Source organism: Sturnira hondurensis, unplaced genomic scaffold (assembly GCF_014824575.4).
Source record: "Sturnira hondurensis isolate 20B ecotype Veracruz unplaced genomic scaffold, ASM1482457v3 Scaffold0021143, whole genome shotgun sequence".
In the NCBI taxonomy this organism is placed as follows: domain Eukaryota; kingdom Metazoa; phylum Chordata; class Mammalia; order Chiroptera; family Phyllostomidae; genus Sturnira; species Sturnira hondurensis.
In genome coordinates, this window is record NW_028093774.1 from 21901427 (window position 1) to 21917707 (window position 16281).

General features: G+C 40.3%; 1 protein-coding gene across 2 annotated transcripts in view; it reads right to left on the minus strand.

Moving 5' to 3' along the window:
* The window catches only part of RBM25 (RNA binding motif protein 25), a 54952-nt gene extending 49097 nt beyond the window's left edge, over positions 1–5855 (minus strand). Inside the window, exons 1-2 of one of the 2 annotated variants that reach the window (XM_037031639.1) lie at positions 5668–5855; positions 1696–1793 (exon numbers count right to left, since the gene is read on the minus strand). The gene's annotated coding sequence lies outside the window, so the exon portion shown is untranslated. The remainder of the gene's footprint in view (positions 1–1695; positions 1794–5667) is intronic. The other variant, XM_037031638.1, reaches the window with a different exon arrangement.
* Between the last annotated feature and the right edge of the window lie 10426 nt (positions 5856–16281).

Consider the following 16281-nt stretch of genomic DNA (forward strand, 5'->3'; position numbering starts at 1 on the left):
GCAAGAGCATATCTCCTTTTAAAACAGAGGGCTACTGTCCTACTTACAGAAGCTCCTGTATTATAATACTCTTATCTCAGCACTTTTCCTAGGAGGGCAGTTGGTATTAATGCCTGTTGAATAAATGAATGAATCAGTAAACAAATAAACTCTGAGGACCTCATTAAACCAATTTATAAAGAAGCCCCCATGTGCCAGGTATGATGTTAACAATGACCAGTGCTTAGCCTCACAACAGTTACAAAGATTGGGCCATGAATTCATCTTCAGAATCCCTTTTCCCCAAGTATTAGATAAAAACAGTATTTTTTCTGTAAAACCTCAGTTCTTGGTATTTAAACACTATTTCACGGCTTTTAAATGTATAATTCATTCTGTAAAGAGTTAACCACATTATGTTTAATTTTCGTTTATGCCAATATGCCCATTCCATTCAGTTCTAATTTTTCTATGAAAAAAATTTCCCTTTTACCTCAAATTGTTCAAAACTTGCTTGCTCATAGGCTGAACTTCAAAGGTAGAGGTAATCTTAATAAGATAATGGCTTTTATACAAATTCAAAAACAAACATTTCTGGTAATCTCTGATATTATTCATTTTAAACATCCTAAAATGAGAGTCTCAACCACTTACCTCAACATAGTTTGTTGGTTTTGTTTTTTTTTAGTTCCTCAGCAGAGGACATGTACATTGATTTTAGAGTAAGGGGAAGGGAGGAAGGGGGAGAGAGAGGGAGAGAAACATCTATATGAGACAGAAACATCAGCTACCTCTCCTATGCTCCCCAACCAGGGACCAAAGCCACAATGGTTGGTTTTTTAAAAAATATATATATGTTACTTACTTTCAGAAAGGGGAAGAGAAGGAGAAAGAGAGGGAGAAAAACATCACCATGTGGTTGCCCCTCATGCACACCCTACTGGGGATGCAACCTGGCCCACAACCCAGGCATGTGCCCTGACTGGGAATTGAACCAGCGACCCTTCGGTTTGCAGGCGGGCACTCAACCCACTGACCTACACCAGCCAGGGCTGATCTTTTGTTTTAAGGGAAGATGCTCCAACCTAGCCACATCTCCAGGACTCAACATAAAGTTTCATATATTTTGACATATGTGAAAATGATTAAGAATAAGCTTTTATAACCATAAATAAAGTTTATCAGGCTTTACCTACAGTTGATAATTGCAATCCTCTAACTTGACTATTACTTTCTAAATTGAAGTTGAGAAGAGAGCTAGGAATGCTTTACTTTAAATACAGTAGTCAGGCCTTTCCAAGGTGACATTTGAACAAAGACTTGAACAAGGCTGAGGTAGGAAGCCCTCTTAAGCCCTCTGGGAGCCACAGCTTTCCAAGCAAAGAAAACAGCAAATACAAAGAGCCAGAGGTGGACACGGAGGGTTCACAAAAGGAAAAGCAAGGCCAACAGCTGGGGCAGAGTATACAAGGGAAGTCAGAAATAAATGCTGAGTATTTGTGGGCCACTGTGAAGATTTTGGAAAATATTAAAAGGTTGTTTTTCATTTTTTTTAGTTGACTTATATTTTAAGTATTTGTGGTCACCGTGTTAAGGTAAGACTGGTGAACAAGGGTTGAAACAAAATACTACTCCAGCCCTGGCTGGGTGGTTCTGTTGGAGCACAGTCCCACACACCAAAAGGTTATAGGTTGGATTTCCAGTCAGGGCACATACCTTGGCTGCAGGTTCAATCCACAGAAGGGGTATGTATGGGAGGCAACCAACTGATGTTTCTCTCTCACATCGATGTCTCTCTCTTCCTTGCTCTCTCTCTAAAATTATAAACATACCCTCAGGTGATTAAAACAGAAAAAACGGTACTGCAATAATCCAGATGAGAGAGGGTGGTCTGGAACAGGTGGCATGGTGAAAGTGGTAACAAGTTGTTAGATTCTGGATATAATATGAAGGTAGCCAACTGCTAAGCGAATGTGTGTGGGATTTAAGAAAAAGAGATGGAGAGGTTATTTTTATTAGACTGAAAAGATTTAAATAGCATTTTAAAATTACTTGAATAGTTGTGCTTCACTTTCAGAAGGTTCAAAGCATTTTTACCTAGTAAGTATTAAAAACAAAAAACAAGAACCTATGATGGACATGTTCTGTATCTCTAGTGTGGCAATGGTCATACAGGTTTATGCATCTTTCAAAATTCACTGAAATTAGAATGGGTGCATTTTACTCTAAGCAAATGTTATCTCAACAAATTTGGTCTCCCCTCTGCAACAAAACCCCCAACACATTTCTAGGTAAGATTTATCTCTACCACTCAACATATGCATGTATTCTGCTTCTTTTTCACTATACTCTTTTAAACCGTTTTTCCCCCTGCATTCCTGAGAATACCATTAATGCTTATATGCATTCCCCTCTCCCTGCAGATTTATCCTGATAAAAACAAAATATTTTCACCAGGGACATATTTACAGTCTAGCCCCATCAGGATACCCTGTGATAAATTTCTGACATAGTAAAAAAAGCAAATGAACCAACAGACTCTCCTTAGCAAATACTCCTATGCAACTTTTTCATTCACTCAATAAATTTACAGCTCCAATTATGTGTCAGGTTCTTTTCTAAGTATGACTTTACTAGTTCTGAAAGAGCAAATTTTAAGTTACGTACTTATTTAGCCAGTCTGATGGTCCCACAATGCATATAAAGAACTAGTGTAGCACGCACCATTTCCTGGCCTGCTGTATAACGGGTTGAGACACAGTGGACTGACAGAACCGCCCCAGCCTAACCAAAGCAAGCCCCTCAAAACATCATTTCTCACACTGAATTTCCAGACCTGGAGTCTTCAGAAACTATTCCCGGGAAACAGTGTTCTATGTCCAAAGAAGAATGGGAAATGCTTAACCAACATTTTCTTTCACAGAAAAGCTTTTCATATATAAGTCTTTTGAGTCTCCCAAAAGGGAGCTGATCATTTGCTGAGATTTCCACTCTGCTGTTTATAAACAGGAAAGAGGGATCCTTTGGGGCAATGGTTGCACAACTCTGCTTGTTTACTAAAAGTCATTTCATTGTAAGTTTACAATGACTAAATTTTATGTTGATTACACTTTAATAAAGCTACTATTTAAAAAAGCAATACTAATTTAGGATATTTCAGGCAAAATAGGATCTGCAGATTAGATAACACTGCATCAATATTAATTTCCTGATTCTGAACATTGTACTATTGTTAAATAAAACAATGTCCTTGTTTTTAGGAAATACATGTTTAGGGGTTAAGGAACACCACATATACAACTTAGCAGCAAAATATTTCAGAAGAAACATATAGAGAAAAAGGGGAGAGGATAAAGCAAATGGCTGAATTGTTAACAGTTGTGTAATTTAGGTGAAAGATATATGAGAATTCTTAGTACGACTCTTGTGATCTTATTTGAAGTTTGAAATTATGTCAAAATAAAGTTTAAAAAAGCAATGTCATTAATTCTGGTAAGTGGAAACGATTTTTATTTTCAAATTTAAAAAGTAGGAAAAAAGCTACTCAAAATCTTTGAGTAATCACAATCACGGTGACTGACAGTGGCGGTGTCAACGACTATAGAGAGGTTCAAAAAGTACACGGAATGTTCTTGTAAGACCTTAAAAGATGCAGTGATTACTTCTGCTGCCAAAGTTTCAATACAGTTAACATTTTCCCCTAAATCATGTATAATCAAGAAAAACATATAGCTAGTTTGTCTATGGACAAGAAAGTGTTTGAAAATCCCAAACTTATATTAGATCTTAAGTAGTTAGCCAAAGTTAAAATGAACTTATTTTTTAAATATATTAAAAGCCTTAACACAAAGGAATAAAAAGATAGTACACCACAAAATAAACTTAAGTCAAACTACCATTAATACATGGTGCCTATATGCAACAGCAAGACCATTTTCTTCCTAAGAGTGTTCTAATTCTCTACCTTAAAAAAAAAAAAAAAAGGACAAGAAAGAAATCTGCTCTGGTGACCAAAAAAAGGAAATTAGTGACCCCAAGGTGAATTACTTAATAAAAACAGCAACTAACATTAGTATTTACTTTCATTTACAAAAGCCTTCGAAATATATTATTCTCAATCTCCCAAATTACCTTGTGCAGATACACTTATGGTCCTTTCACAGATGGAAAAGCTAACTCGTCCAAGGGAACACAATGAGTGGCTGGGGACCCCAAGGTCCCCACCATCCTCTAATTACCAATCCGAGGGCTGTTTTCACTGTGTCACAGTGCCTTTTTCTGGTAATAACATGCCAATGAGAAATTTCATGTTAAGAATTAACTTTGACTTTAAAAGTTAAAGTTTTAGTCTATTCACTGTCTATTCACATTACACTGAAAGAATGTTACAATCAGAGTTAGGTTCTTGTATATCACTGAAAAGTGTTAAATAACGCCACCAGTTAATACGGACTAAACACTATGCTATCTGGGTAATGCACTAAAAATTTTACATGTATTTTTTTTCATGTAATTCCAATCCCAATAACCTAAAAGGAGAATTCTATTACAATCCTTACTTTACAGATGTGGGCAACAAAGGATCTAAGAAAAGTTAAAATGACAATAGTACAGTATCTACTTGAATCATGTTTAACTGATGACCAGCCAAATGCCTCTCTAGGCTGAATATTTTTGGAAACAATCTTTTAAAAATTAAATCTCCCAAGACAATATAAAAGCTGTTTATATACTACTGCTAACTATGTAATTCACAGTACTTCACACTATTAGTGGTCCGGTGCAAAAGTTCAATCTCTTCCCTCCTTTTGGTCCGCTCCATGCTGCCCAGTTATCAAATTGGCTTTTCCATGGCAATATAAATCCGTATTACATAACTTCAAAATAATCTTCATACTCCTAGATCTATTTCGAAAATCGTATTTAAAAAGCAGTACTGAAGACCAAAGAAGGAGGAGAAAGAAATAATACATTTTATGTGGAGCTTGGTCATCTCCTAGAATGAATGGAGATAGTTTACTGCAACCTCCAATGGAGAAAGGGGCAGGCTCACAATACTCACCACAATCTTAGACCAGCAAACCGGGGGGAGGGGGGATGCTAAAAGAGGTGGGCATTAGCTAAATTTGGGGGGCGGAGAGGGGCGGCAGGTCACTCAGGGGAGGGCTCTAAAAGACCAAAGAGGAAGGGGAAGAAATCCGTTGGTGGCCGGCGCCTCTCTAGAAAGGGTGAGTGCTGGCTGTCTTCTGGGCAGAGCCTGGGCCAAGCGAGTCCTAGGCCCGGGAAGTCCGCCTCCGGGCTCCGTGGGCTCGGGTTAGAAAGGGGCCCCCGAGAACGGCTGCCCAAAGGCAGACCGATCGTTTTGTGGCAAGCGTGGACCTCAGAAGGAGCCCACGGGATTCACTGCGACCGACCGTGAAACGAAAAGGGAAAGTGGGCGACAATGCAAGAAGGAAAGCACTGGCAGTGAGTAGGTCCGGCCTCCACGGGCTCCTCCCGGGCCCACTGGTTTCCGAGACCTTCGAGAAATGAAGAAACCCAAGCCTCGTGCCCGGCCCCTCCCCTCCCCCACCCAGCCCCCCTCTTTACCCCAGTCCCACCCCGGCCCTTTCGGAGCCTCCCCGGCTTTTCCTTCCTCCCGCAGCCGAGGTACCCGGTTTCCACAAACGTTCACAGGGGTGAACTCACCCGCCGCTGAGGAAACGGCACGGTCTTCGAGGCCTTCTGGGCTCCGGGTTACGAGGCGAATCCACCGGCTCGAGGTTTCTGCGCGCCGCTCGCCGGGACCCCGGTTCGAAAGCGACTGCTCGCAAAGGCCGCAACGCAAACACTGCCGCGCTGCGCGGGGAGCTTCTGGAGGTCTTCCTCTAGCCCGGCGTGCACTGCGGCCCCGGGAGTGGAGAGCAGCACCATAGAGAAGAACGCATATAGAGCGCCTTCCCGGTTGGCTCTCAGTCACCACGCCCCGGCGAATAACCATAGAGAAGGAGAGCCTAGTGGGGACAAGAACGACTCTAGCGGTAAATTACGACCCACTCTGCCATTTTTGATTGGAGCTGATTGAATCTTGTGACTGCGCGACGCCATCTTGAGGTCAAGATTTTGGCTGGGCACTACGTGGGGGTTAGAGCTTGCCTCACTTTTTGTAGTTTGTTTCTAGGGTTAGTTCAGTATTGCAGGTTCAATGGCTTGTTAGCTGCGCCCCCGCCCAGCACCTCAGTAGGAACCCCAAAGGGCGATCTTTTTCTAGAAACCTACTGTTGATACCCGGAGAACTGGACGTGTGGGTTTTTGTTTTTTGGTGTTTTAAGAGCACACACACAAAAGCTTATGCTCACCAGTAGGGCCAAAAGAGATAGCTAAGTGTTTGAAATACCTAAATCGACCTATTAAAAACCCTTAACACAGTTTTCATTCTGTAATGTAAACATGCTAAAAAGAACTTTGCTAGTTAAATTAATAGACACTAATTGCGGATGATTAGATTATCCAATATGTACTTAATGGTCAATGTCTACTTTTACCGACTTTTTCCCCCCAACTGCTTGGTTTTAAGAAGGCTTATAATTTATTCAATATGAAGTTATTGTATTCATAAATGACTGGTGCTGGGCTAAGTACTAGGAGTGTGGTAAATGGGAGTGAGATTTTATTACTATCTGGAGATTACGATATAAAATTGAAACATACCTAAACAGTTCGTATCTGCGTTTCCTATTCTACTCTATAGCACAAATCACCATCTACTGTACTATATATTCTTATTTTATGGTCTGTCTGCCCCTACCCCACTAGAATGTAAGGTTAAGGGATACAGAAATTGTTGCATCCTCATTGCGTAGAACGGATGCCCAGTAAATATTTGTTGAATAAAAGAAATGATTACACGTGATGAGTACCAACAGAAAACAACATGCGGTGGGAAACCATCTATAAAATATACGCCTACCTGTATTTCGGCTTGCTGCATTTCCTTACCATTGAGGTGTGCTAATAACACCTACCCTACCATATTTTGCTGCATAATATGTGTACCCACATTTTGGGCCTAAACTTTTAGGAAAAAATATATTTTTGTTTTTCATTTTTAATTCAAATTTTATTTATATTTAGAAACAAAACCGATTATCATATTTCAGGGCATTATTTTGCATATGGATATTGTTATTGCTTTCTACAGTTATATTTTTAAAGCATGAGCATAAAGAATTAAAAATATTTATCTAGATACAGAATTAGTACTACTCACGTATAACGCACATCCTTATTTTTCCCTCAAAAAATTGGGCAAAAAAGTATATATTATACATGGCAAAATACTTCCCAGAACTATTACAAGAACTAAATTAACTAATATATGTGAAAATACTTTGTTCAGTAAAGTGCTAGTCAAATGCTAGTTATTTTTGCAAATGAAAAGAGCAATTTGTACCTTTTTTTTCACCACCAGAGGCATACAACACAAATTCTCTCAGGTTATTCTGTATCCCTTTGTGTGGTTAGAAACCCTGTACCCAAATCCATGTATTACTTAAAACTACAACAATTTTTAAAAAGACTTAAAATAAAATAAAACCTATCCCTGGCTGGTGTGGCTCAGTTGGTTGAGTGTCATTCTGCAAACCAGTAAATTTGCTGGTTCCATTTCTGGGCAGGGCACATGCCTGCCTTGTGGGTTCAATCCCTAGTCCAGGCATGTGTAGGAGATTGTAGATTGATGTTGCTCTCCCTCTCTTTCTCCCTCCTTTCTCCTCTCTATGAGAATAAATAAAATTAAAAGAAAAAGAAAATGAAATGGGCTCAGGAAACAAGTTACAGAGGCAAAAGAAGGGCCCTTGGAGCTTAGGGGAGAGAGAGAGGCAAGGAAAATGTGCCTGGGGGACAGGGGTGGCGAATGGCAGGCAGGTGCTCCAGAGAGGGAGCCCCACTGGGTCCTCCATCCTAAGGGTGTTATCTGGAGGTCTCAGGGGAGGATCCCAGTAGAAAATTTATCAGCTTTCCAAGCGTGTCCTTTCAGGATTGTGGTCTCTACTGATTCTCTACTGATTGGTTGATGCCAGCACAAGGGGTCATTAGTCAGTGCAGCCAGTCCTGATGTCAGCCATGACTTCGCTTGTCTGGTGTTGCTGCTTTTCTGGGCCTGGAACTGAGAGACAACTGAGGCCCAGATGTATTTTATGGGATTCAGAACGTCACTGTCCTGGGGGCTTAATGCCTAAGGGCTATTCTCTGGCTCCCTTGTTTATTCCCCTTTAAGGGGGTCTAACCTGCATGACTAGCAACATGCCTGGGGAGAAAAGATCAGGGGAAGGTCCCAGCCACATGCCCACCAATATGAAAAAGGTCAGGGGATCTAAATTGCATGACCAGCACTATACTAGTGGAGGAAAGATAAATTTGAGAGCTAGGTTCCTGGTTTTCCCAATTGCTAGTCTCCTGGGGCTTTCCTCCCTAGCGACCTTCCGTACCTTGCCCATTGTCCCTGCTCTGCTGATGTCTGTCTAACTGCCTACCACAGATTTAGCCATTTCTAAAGTCAGATATGCTTCTAGGCTTCTCGGTATATAACCCAATAAATTCCTTTTTCTAAATAAGTTTGAATTGAGTGTGAAAAACGGGCAATTTTCTCATGCTGTGGGGAGGAGCTCTATGGGGACTAAATGGTAATGAAAAAATGTAATAAAGATTGTATATTTATTTATTTACTTATTTATTTTTGGAGAGAGAGGAAGAGAGAGAGAAATAGAGGGAGAGATACATCAACAAGTGGTTGCCTTTCACATGCACCCTACTAGAAGCCTGGCCCGAAACCCAGGCATGTGCCCCGACAGGAAATGGAACCAGTGACCCTTTGGTTCACAGGTTGGTGCTCAATCCACTGAGCCACACCAGCCAGGGCAAGATTATATATTTTTAAAGAAATAAAAGATTAGCCCTGGCTGGTGTAGCTCAATGGATTGAGCATGAGCTATGAACCAAAGGGTCTCTGGTTCAATTCCCAGTCATGGCACATACCTGGGTTGTGGGCCAGGTCCCCAGTAAGGGGTGCATGTTTTTCTCCCTCTCTCCTTCCCTTCCCCTCTCCCTAAAAATAAATAAATAAATAATTTTAAATTTTTCTCAAAAATCAGTTAATAAATAAAAGATTAAATATTAAAAAAATAAAATACATTTTATTTATTGTTTATTTTTTAATATATATTTTTTATTTAATTCTTGTTCAAGTACAGGTTTTTGTCTCATATTCCCAACCCTGCCCGCCCCCCATAAAAAAATACATTTTAAATGGGCAGTTTTCCTTATAAAATGATGAGTTATACTATGCTTTAGGCTCTAGAGAAGAGATACTCAAGTAGCTTTAAAAATGGAGAGTTTGTCAACCCTGGCTGGTGTAGCTCAGTGGATTGAGCGCAGGCCTGCAAACCAAAGGATTGTGGCTTGATTCCCAGTCAGGGCACATCCCTGAGTTGCAGGCCAGTTCCCAGTGGGGAATGCATGAGAGGCAACCATACACTGAAGTTTCTCTCTCTCTCTCCTTCCCTTCCCCTCTAAATATAAATAAATAAATTTTTTTAAAAAGTGGAGTGTTCGTCAAAATATAATGACAAAAATATACACAGTACTGGTAGAGGCACCTAGTCTAGCCTATGGATCTGGGGAAGTCAGGGAAGGCTTCTGGGAGGAAGTATTGTTCTGAGCTATATTTTAATCAGGACAAATGATGAATCATATATGGAAAATGCTCCCCTCCATCAGTAATCACAGAAAGGCTATACACAGTGCGATGTCACATTAAAACCATTTCACTAGTAAAAATTAAGTCTGTTAATACAAGGATGTAGAATAGGAACACTTAGGCATCGCTGGTAGAAGTACAACTGCTTTGGCATAACCTAGAAAAATAAAGCATGTGCTTTCCCTGTGATGGAGCAGTTTCACTCCTAATTTTATAGAGACATTTTTGCATATATACACCAGGACACACATTCGAGAATGTTTTTAAAAAGTTCATGGCACTATTGTTCATAAAGGAAAAAATACTACTGAAATATCTGACAAGAGAATAAACATATTTTTTAAAAGTCACATAATGAGCATTATATAAAAAGGGAGTGAATAAACTACAGTAATAAGATGTTGAGTGAAAAAAGCAAGTCAGAAATCTATATATTGAATGATACCATTATTATAAAGATAAGAAAACAGGCATAAGTAGCATAAAATACCCATGTGGTAAAACTATATTTTTTTAAAAACCAAAAGAATAATTAATTGAAAATCCAGGGTAGTCATTACCTCTTGGAGTTACTATTTCCCTTTTGGAGGATGAAACAGTGATGAGCCTGGAAAAGAACCCACAGGTTTGCTTCAGTGGTTTTGGTCATGTTCTAGTTCATAGATTCAGTGGTAAGGTTACTGTTTTTCATTTTATTATGCTTCATAATTTACATACACATCACATATATTTTCAATGTAGCAAATAGTATATATATTTTATTTTTTAAAAAGATTTATTTATTTTTTTAAACAGAGGAGAAGGGAGGGAGAAAGAGAGGGAGAGAAACATCGATGTGTGGTTGCCTCTCACACACCCCCATTTGGAGACATGGCCTGCAAACCAGGCATGTGCCCTGACTGGGAATCAAACTGGGGACCCCTTGGTTCGCAGGCCGATGCTCAATCCACTGAGCTCAATAAAAATAAATCCATTAATCCATTTATGGATTAATCCATTGATCCATTAATCCATTAAAAATAAATGCACAAATAGTATATTTATTTGAAATTAAAATAAAGTGTGCAGCCCTTGCCATTGTACCTCAGTTGGTTGCGCATTTTCCTGTNCCCCCATTTGGAGACATGGCCTGCAAACCAGGCATGTGCCCTGACTGGGAATCAAACTGGGGACCCCTTGGTTCGCAGGCCGATGCTCAATCCACTGAGCTCAATAAAAATAAATCCATTAATCCATTTATGGATTAATCCATTGATCCATTAATCCATTAAAAATAAATTCACAATCCATTTGTGCCCGGCCAGGGCACAAATAGTATATATATTTTAAATTAAAATAAAGTGGGCAGCCCTTGCCATTGTACCTCAGTTGGTTGCGCATTTTCCTGTAAACCAAAAGGTCGTGGGTACAATTCCTGATGAGGGCACATGGCTGGGTTGTGGGTTCAGTCCCTGGTTGGGGCTCATGCTAAGGGCAACTGATCAAAGTTTCTCTCTCGCATCCATATTTTTCTCCCTCTTATCCCTCTTTCTTCCTCCATTCTTCTCTCTTTAAAATAAATAAATATAAATTATGCAACCATAATCATATACCTATGGAAATGTATTATTTTATTTTGCTTTTTAAAATGTACATAAATGACATCAGTTATTCAATTTTTACTTATTAAAAGGCCTGGGGTTTCTTTTTTTTTAAGATTTTATTTATTTATCTTTAGAGGGGAAGGGAAGGAGAGAAGGAGGGAAATATCAATGTATGGTTGCTTCTTGTGAATCCCCTGCTGGGAGCTGGCCTGCAACCCAGGCATGTGCCCTGACTGGGATTCAAACCGCGATCGTGAGGTTCGCAGGCCCGTGTTCAATCCACTGAGCTACACCAGCCAGGTTTCATTTCGTAAGTTAAATCTATACATAGAAATCTACCTTATTTAGAAAACTGTCATTTAGAAAACTGTTCTACCTCATTTTATTTATTTTCTTAATGATTTTATTTATTTTAGATAGAAGGGAAGGGAAGGAGAGAGGGAGAGGAACATCAATGTGTAGTTGCCTCTAGCACACCCCTTATTGGGGACCTGACCTGCACCCTATGCATGTGTCCTAACTGGGAATCGAACCAATGACCCTTTGGTTCACAGGCTGGCACTCAATCCACTGAGTGACACCAGCCAGGTCTGTTCTACCTTATTTTAAAAGCTGCTACATTGTATTCCATAATAGGGTTGTGTCATGGTGTACGAACTAGAAAATTTTCCGAAGCAAGTAACAGACAACCCAACTGAAATGGGCTTAAGTGGTAAGGAATATATTAGCTCATCCAGGAGAAAGACTAGATAGGCTTCCCTTCAAAGTTGGGCTCATTAATTTTTTCAAAAACAAGGTCTTTCTTGCATTGCTTTTTTCCTCTCTCTCTGCTCTACCAATTACAATGTGCACATTATTCTAAGGCTGTGGCCGCTTATGGTCATATAGGATGACTATATTGAGCCTATATGTTTTTTAATATATTTTATTGATTATGCTATTACAGCTGTCCCATTCCCCCCTTCACTCCCCTCCACCCTGCACAGCCCTCCCACACATTCTCCCCTTTCGTTCATGTCCATGTGTCACAGTTCTTTAGATTCTGTATTTCCCATAGTATTCCTGCCCTCCCCGCTGTCTATTTTCTACCTACTGTCTGTGCTACTTATTCTCTGTACCTTCTCCCTCCTTCTCTCCTCCTCCCACTCCCGTTGCTAACCCTCCATGTGATCTCCATTTCTATGGTTCTGCTCCCGATCTAGCCGTCTGCTTAGTTTGCTTTTGTTTTAGGTGTGGTTGTTAATAACTGTGAGTTTGCTGTCCTTTCACTGTTCATATTTTTTATCTTCTTTTTCTTATATAAGTCCCTTTAGCATTTCATATAATAAGGGCTTGGTGATGATGAACTCCTTGAATTTGACCTTATCTGAGAAGCACTTTATCTGTCCTTCTATTCTAAATGAAAGTTTTGCTGGATAGAGCAATCTTGGATGTAGGTCTTTGAATTTCATGACTTGGAATACTTCTTTCCAGCCCCTTCTTGCCTGTAAAGTCTCTTTTGAGAAATCTGCTGACAGTCTGATTGGCACTCCTTTGCAGGTGACTGTCCCCTTATCTCTTGCTGCTTCTAGAATTCTCTCCATTTTAATCTTGGCTAATGTAATTATGATGTGCCTTGGTGTGTTCCTTCTTGGGTCCACCTTCTTTGGGACTCTCTGAGCTTCCTGGATTTCCTGGAAGTCTATTTCCTTTGCCAAGCTGGGGAAGTTCTCCTTTATTATTTGTTCAAATAAGTTTTCCACTCGTGGCTGTTCCTCTTCCCCTTCTGGTACCCCTATAATTCAGATGTTGTAGCGTTTAAAGATGTCCTGGAGGTTCCTAAGCCTCTCCTCATTTTTTTGAATTCTTGTTTCTTCCTTCTTTCCTGTTTGGTTGTTTCATTCTTCCTTATGGTCCAGTCGATAGATTTGAGTCCCGATTTCCTTTCCATCACTATTGGTTTCCTGTGCATTTCCCTTCATTTCAATCAGTTTAGCCTTCATATGTTTCTCTAATTTGTGGCTAAAATCAACCAATTCTGTGAGCATCTTGATCACCAGTATTTTGAACTGTGCATCTGAAAGGCTGGTTATTTCTTGGTCACTTAGAATTATAGGGTCTGGGGCTTTGAGCTGTTCTTGAGTCATAATGTTTGGTCTGTTTGCACCTGTTACGTATGAGGGGCGGAGCCTTAGGTGTTCACCAGGCAGGGCAACCCAGGTTGCTGGGTTGTGATGCTGTATGTAGGGGCAGGGTCAGAGAGGGAAAAAAAATGGTGCTTTGCTCCGCTCCATGGTCTCTCAGATTTCTATCCCCTCTGCGGCTTCCCACAAGCAAATTGGGCCCCTCTGGTGCTGGTTCCTGGGTTTGTGGGCCCATGTACTCTCCAGGACCCTGCGGGTCTCTCCAACGAACTCTCTGTGAGCCTGGGAGCCTCTCCCGGCCCCCCGACCCCAAGAAAGTCTTTCCAGTTGGTGCTTTCAGGCTCTAATTCCTGCTGGGGCCCTAGCCTGAGCGGTCTGTCTCACTGTTCACTCCTTCACTTGGTTTATCTGGGCACGAATGTGTGACTGCAGCCAGCCAGCCACCCTGCGCTCTTACTGGGGCTGCCCGTCGCCATCCCATGCCTGGGATCCACCAACCACCTCTGCTCCTGGGTCAGTCAGACAGAACGAACTTTCCAGCCCGACGCTGCTCCACCCCTGACTCCGCACCTCTTACCGGTCTGGCTGAATGATTCGTTGTTGTCGGACTTCCGTACAGTTCAATTTTCACTGTTTTGGCTGTTTTTGTTTCTAAAACTTAGCTGTCTTTAAATTTAGTTGTGGGAGGGGGCAGTGTTTCCATCTACGCCTCCATCTTGGCCGGAAGTCCTGAGCCTATATGTTTTTTAATTCATGGGAAAGAACAGGTGGATTTAGCTCCCCCAGAAGATCAAGGTAGAACTTTCCAGAAGCCCCAGGGACCTGAATTGAATCACACATTAAATTGAACTTCCTGCTTTTGCCTGAAATAATCATTGGCAAAATGCATGCAGTTGGCCTTAGTCAGGTCTATCCCTTGAAGTAAGGGTGAAGTAAGTATGTCTGAAATCCAAGGTCTGTGCTGGGGAAAGGTGGACATTGAGCAAAATTAGAATTCTATTAGAAAAGACAAAGAGGGAAATGGATACTGAGAAGGCAACCATCATTGCTATACAGTTTATTTAATCATTCCTTCATTTATGGACATTTGTTTCCAATTTGTACACATTTAAACAATCATACAATCACCATCTTTATACACGTTTCCATAATTCTCAAGGACTGATATCCAGGAGTGGAAAGGTAAGATGGAAGGGTACACCTATTTCTAAATTTGGATAGATACTACCAACTAGCTCTTCAAAAGGGCTATGCCAATTACATTTCTACAAATAGTTTAAAGTTTTTAAAAATTATACATATATATACATACACACACACATATATCACTCTAATAGGAGACAATGACATTTAGTCTAGTGTAACTTTCATTTCCTAACTTCCCATAGGGAAGGTATCTTTCCCTACAGTAGTTACTTAAACCTGGTCTCCACCAATCCAATGAAAGCACATCTATCTTTTTCCTAAGTCCAATGGACATTTTTCAGCCTTTATTTTACCTAATTAGCATTTAATACTTCTGACCACTACACTTTGACAATCTTCTTTGTCTTCTGTGTCCCACATACTTCCTCCTACACTTTGCTCCCTCCTCAGTCTCCTTAGGAGCCTTCTCTTCTTATGCTCATGTCTTAAAATGTTGGTCTCCCTCAGGGTTCTTGTAGCAGGACTTTTTCCCCTTTTACTTTGATTCCACATCTGACTATTCTGCTCTTAGGGCTTAAACAACTATCAGTTCTTTCATCTACATCTTGACCCTAGATGACTTCCCTTCTCTTATTGGTCAGCTACCTAACAGAGTATGTGCATTACCATATTCCTTGGGCACATGAAACCCAAATTGAGCTAGTTCTACACTTGTTGTTTCCCCTGTTTTTTTCTTCCTTCTGATTTAGAGAGAGAGAGAGAGAAATTGAGATTTGTTATTCCATTTATTTATGCATTCACTGGTTGATCCTTGTATGTGCCCTGACCAAGGATCAAACTTCCAACCTTGGTGTGTTAGGACAATGTTCAAACAAACTGAACTACCCTGGCTGGGATGTTTTTGAAGTTAAATTTATGTGAAATTCACCATTTTAAACATTTTAAAGTGTATAATTCAGTAGCTTTTAGTATACTGTCTTCACGATATTGTTCAACAATCACTACTAATTCTGGAACATTCTCACCACCCCTAATAGAAACTCTGCACACATTTGATCAGTCACTCCTTACTTCCCACAACCCCTGACAACCACTAATTATTTTCTGTCTCTATGTATTTGCCTCTTCTGGGAACGTCTTATAAATAAAAGCATAGAATATGTGGACTTTTGTGTCTAGCTTCTTTCACTTAGCATACCTTTAAAGTTCATTCACTGGGTACCATGTAGAGTCCTTCACTCCTCCTTACAGGTGAATGATAATGCTGTTGTATGGCTATGCCACATTTTATTTATTCATTCATCAATTATGTTTTGTCCATTCATCAAATAACAGATGTTGGGATTGTTTCCACCATGAATAATGTCACTGTGAACATTTGAGTATAAGTTTTTGTTTGACGACATGTTTCAGTTCTCTTGGATACAGTGCTAGGAGTGGAACTGTGGGATCACATGGTAGTTCCATGTTTAACTTTTTTAAAAAATGCCAAACTATTTTCTGACGTTTTCAAGGTTTTATTTATTTTTATTTTATTTTTAAGATTTATTTATTTATCTTTAGAGGAGAAGGGAAGGAGAGAAGGAGAGAAACATCAATGTATGGTTGCCTCTTGTGCGTCCCCTGCTGGGAACTGGCCTGCAACCCAGGCATGTGCCCTGACTGGGAATCGAACTGCGATCGTGGGGTTCATAGGCCCGCACTCAATCCACTG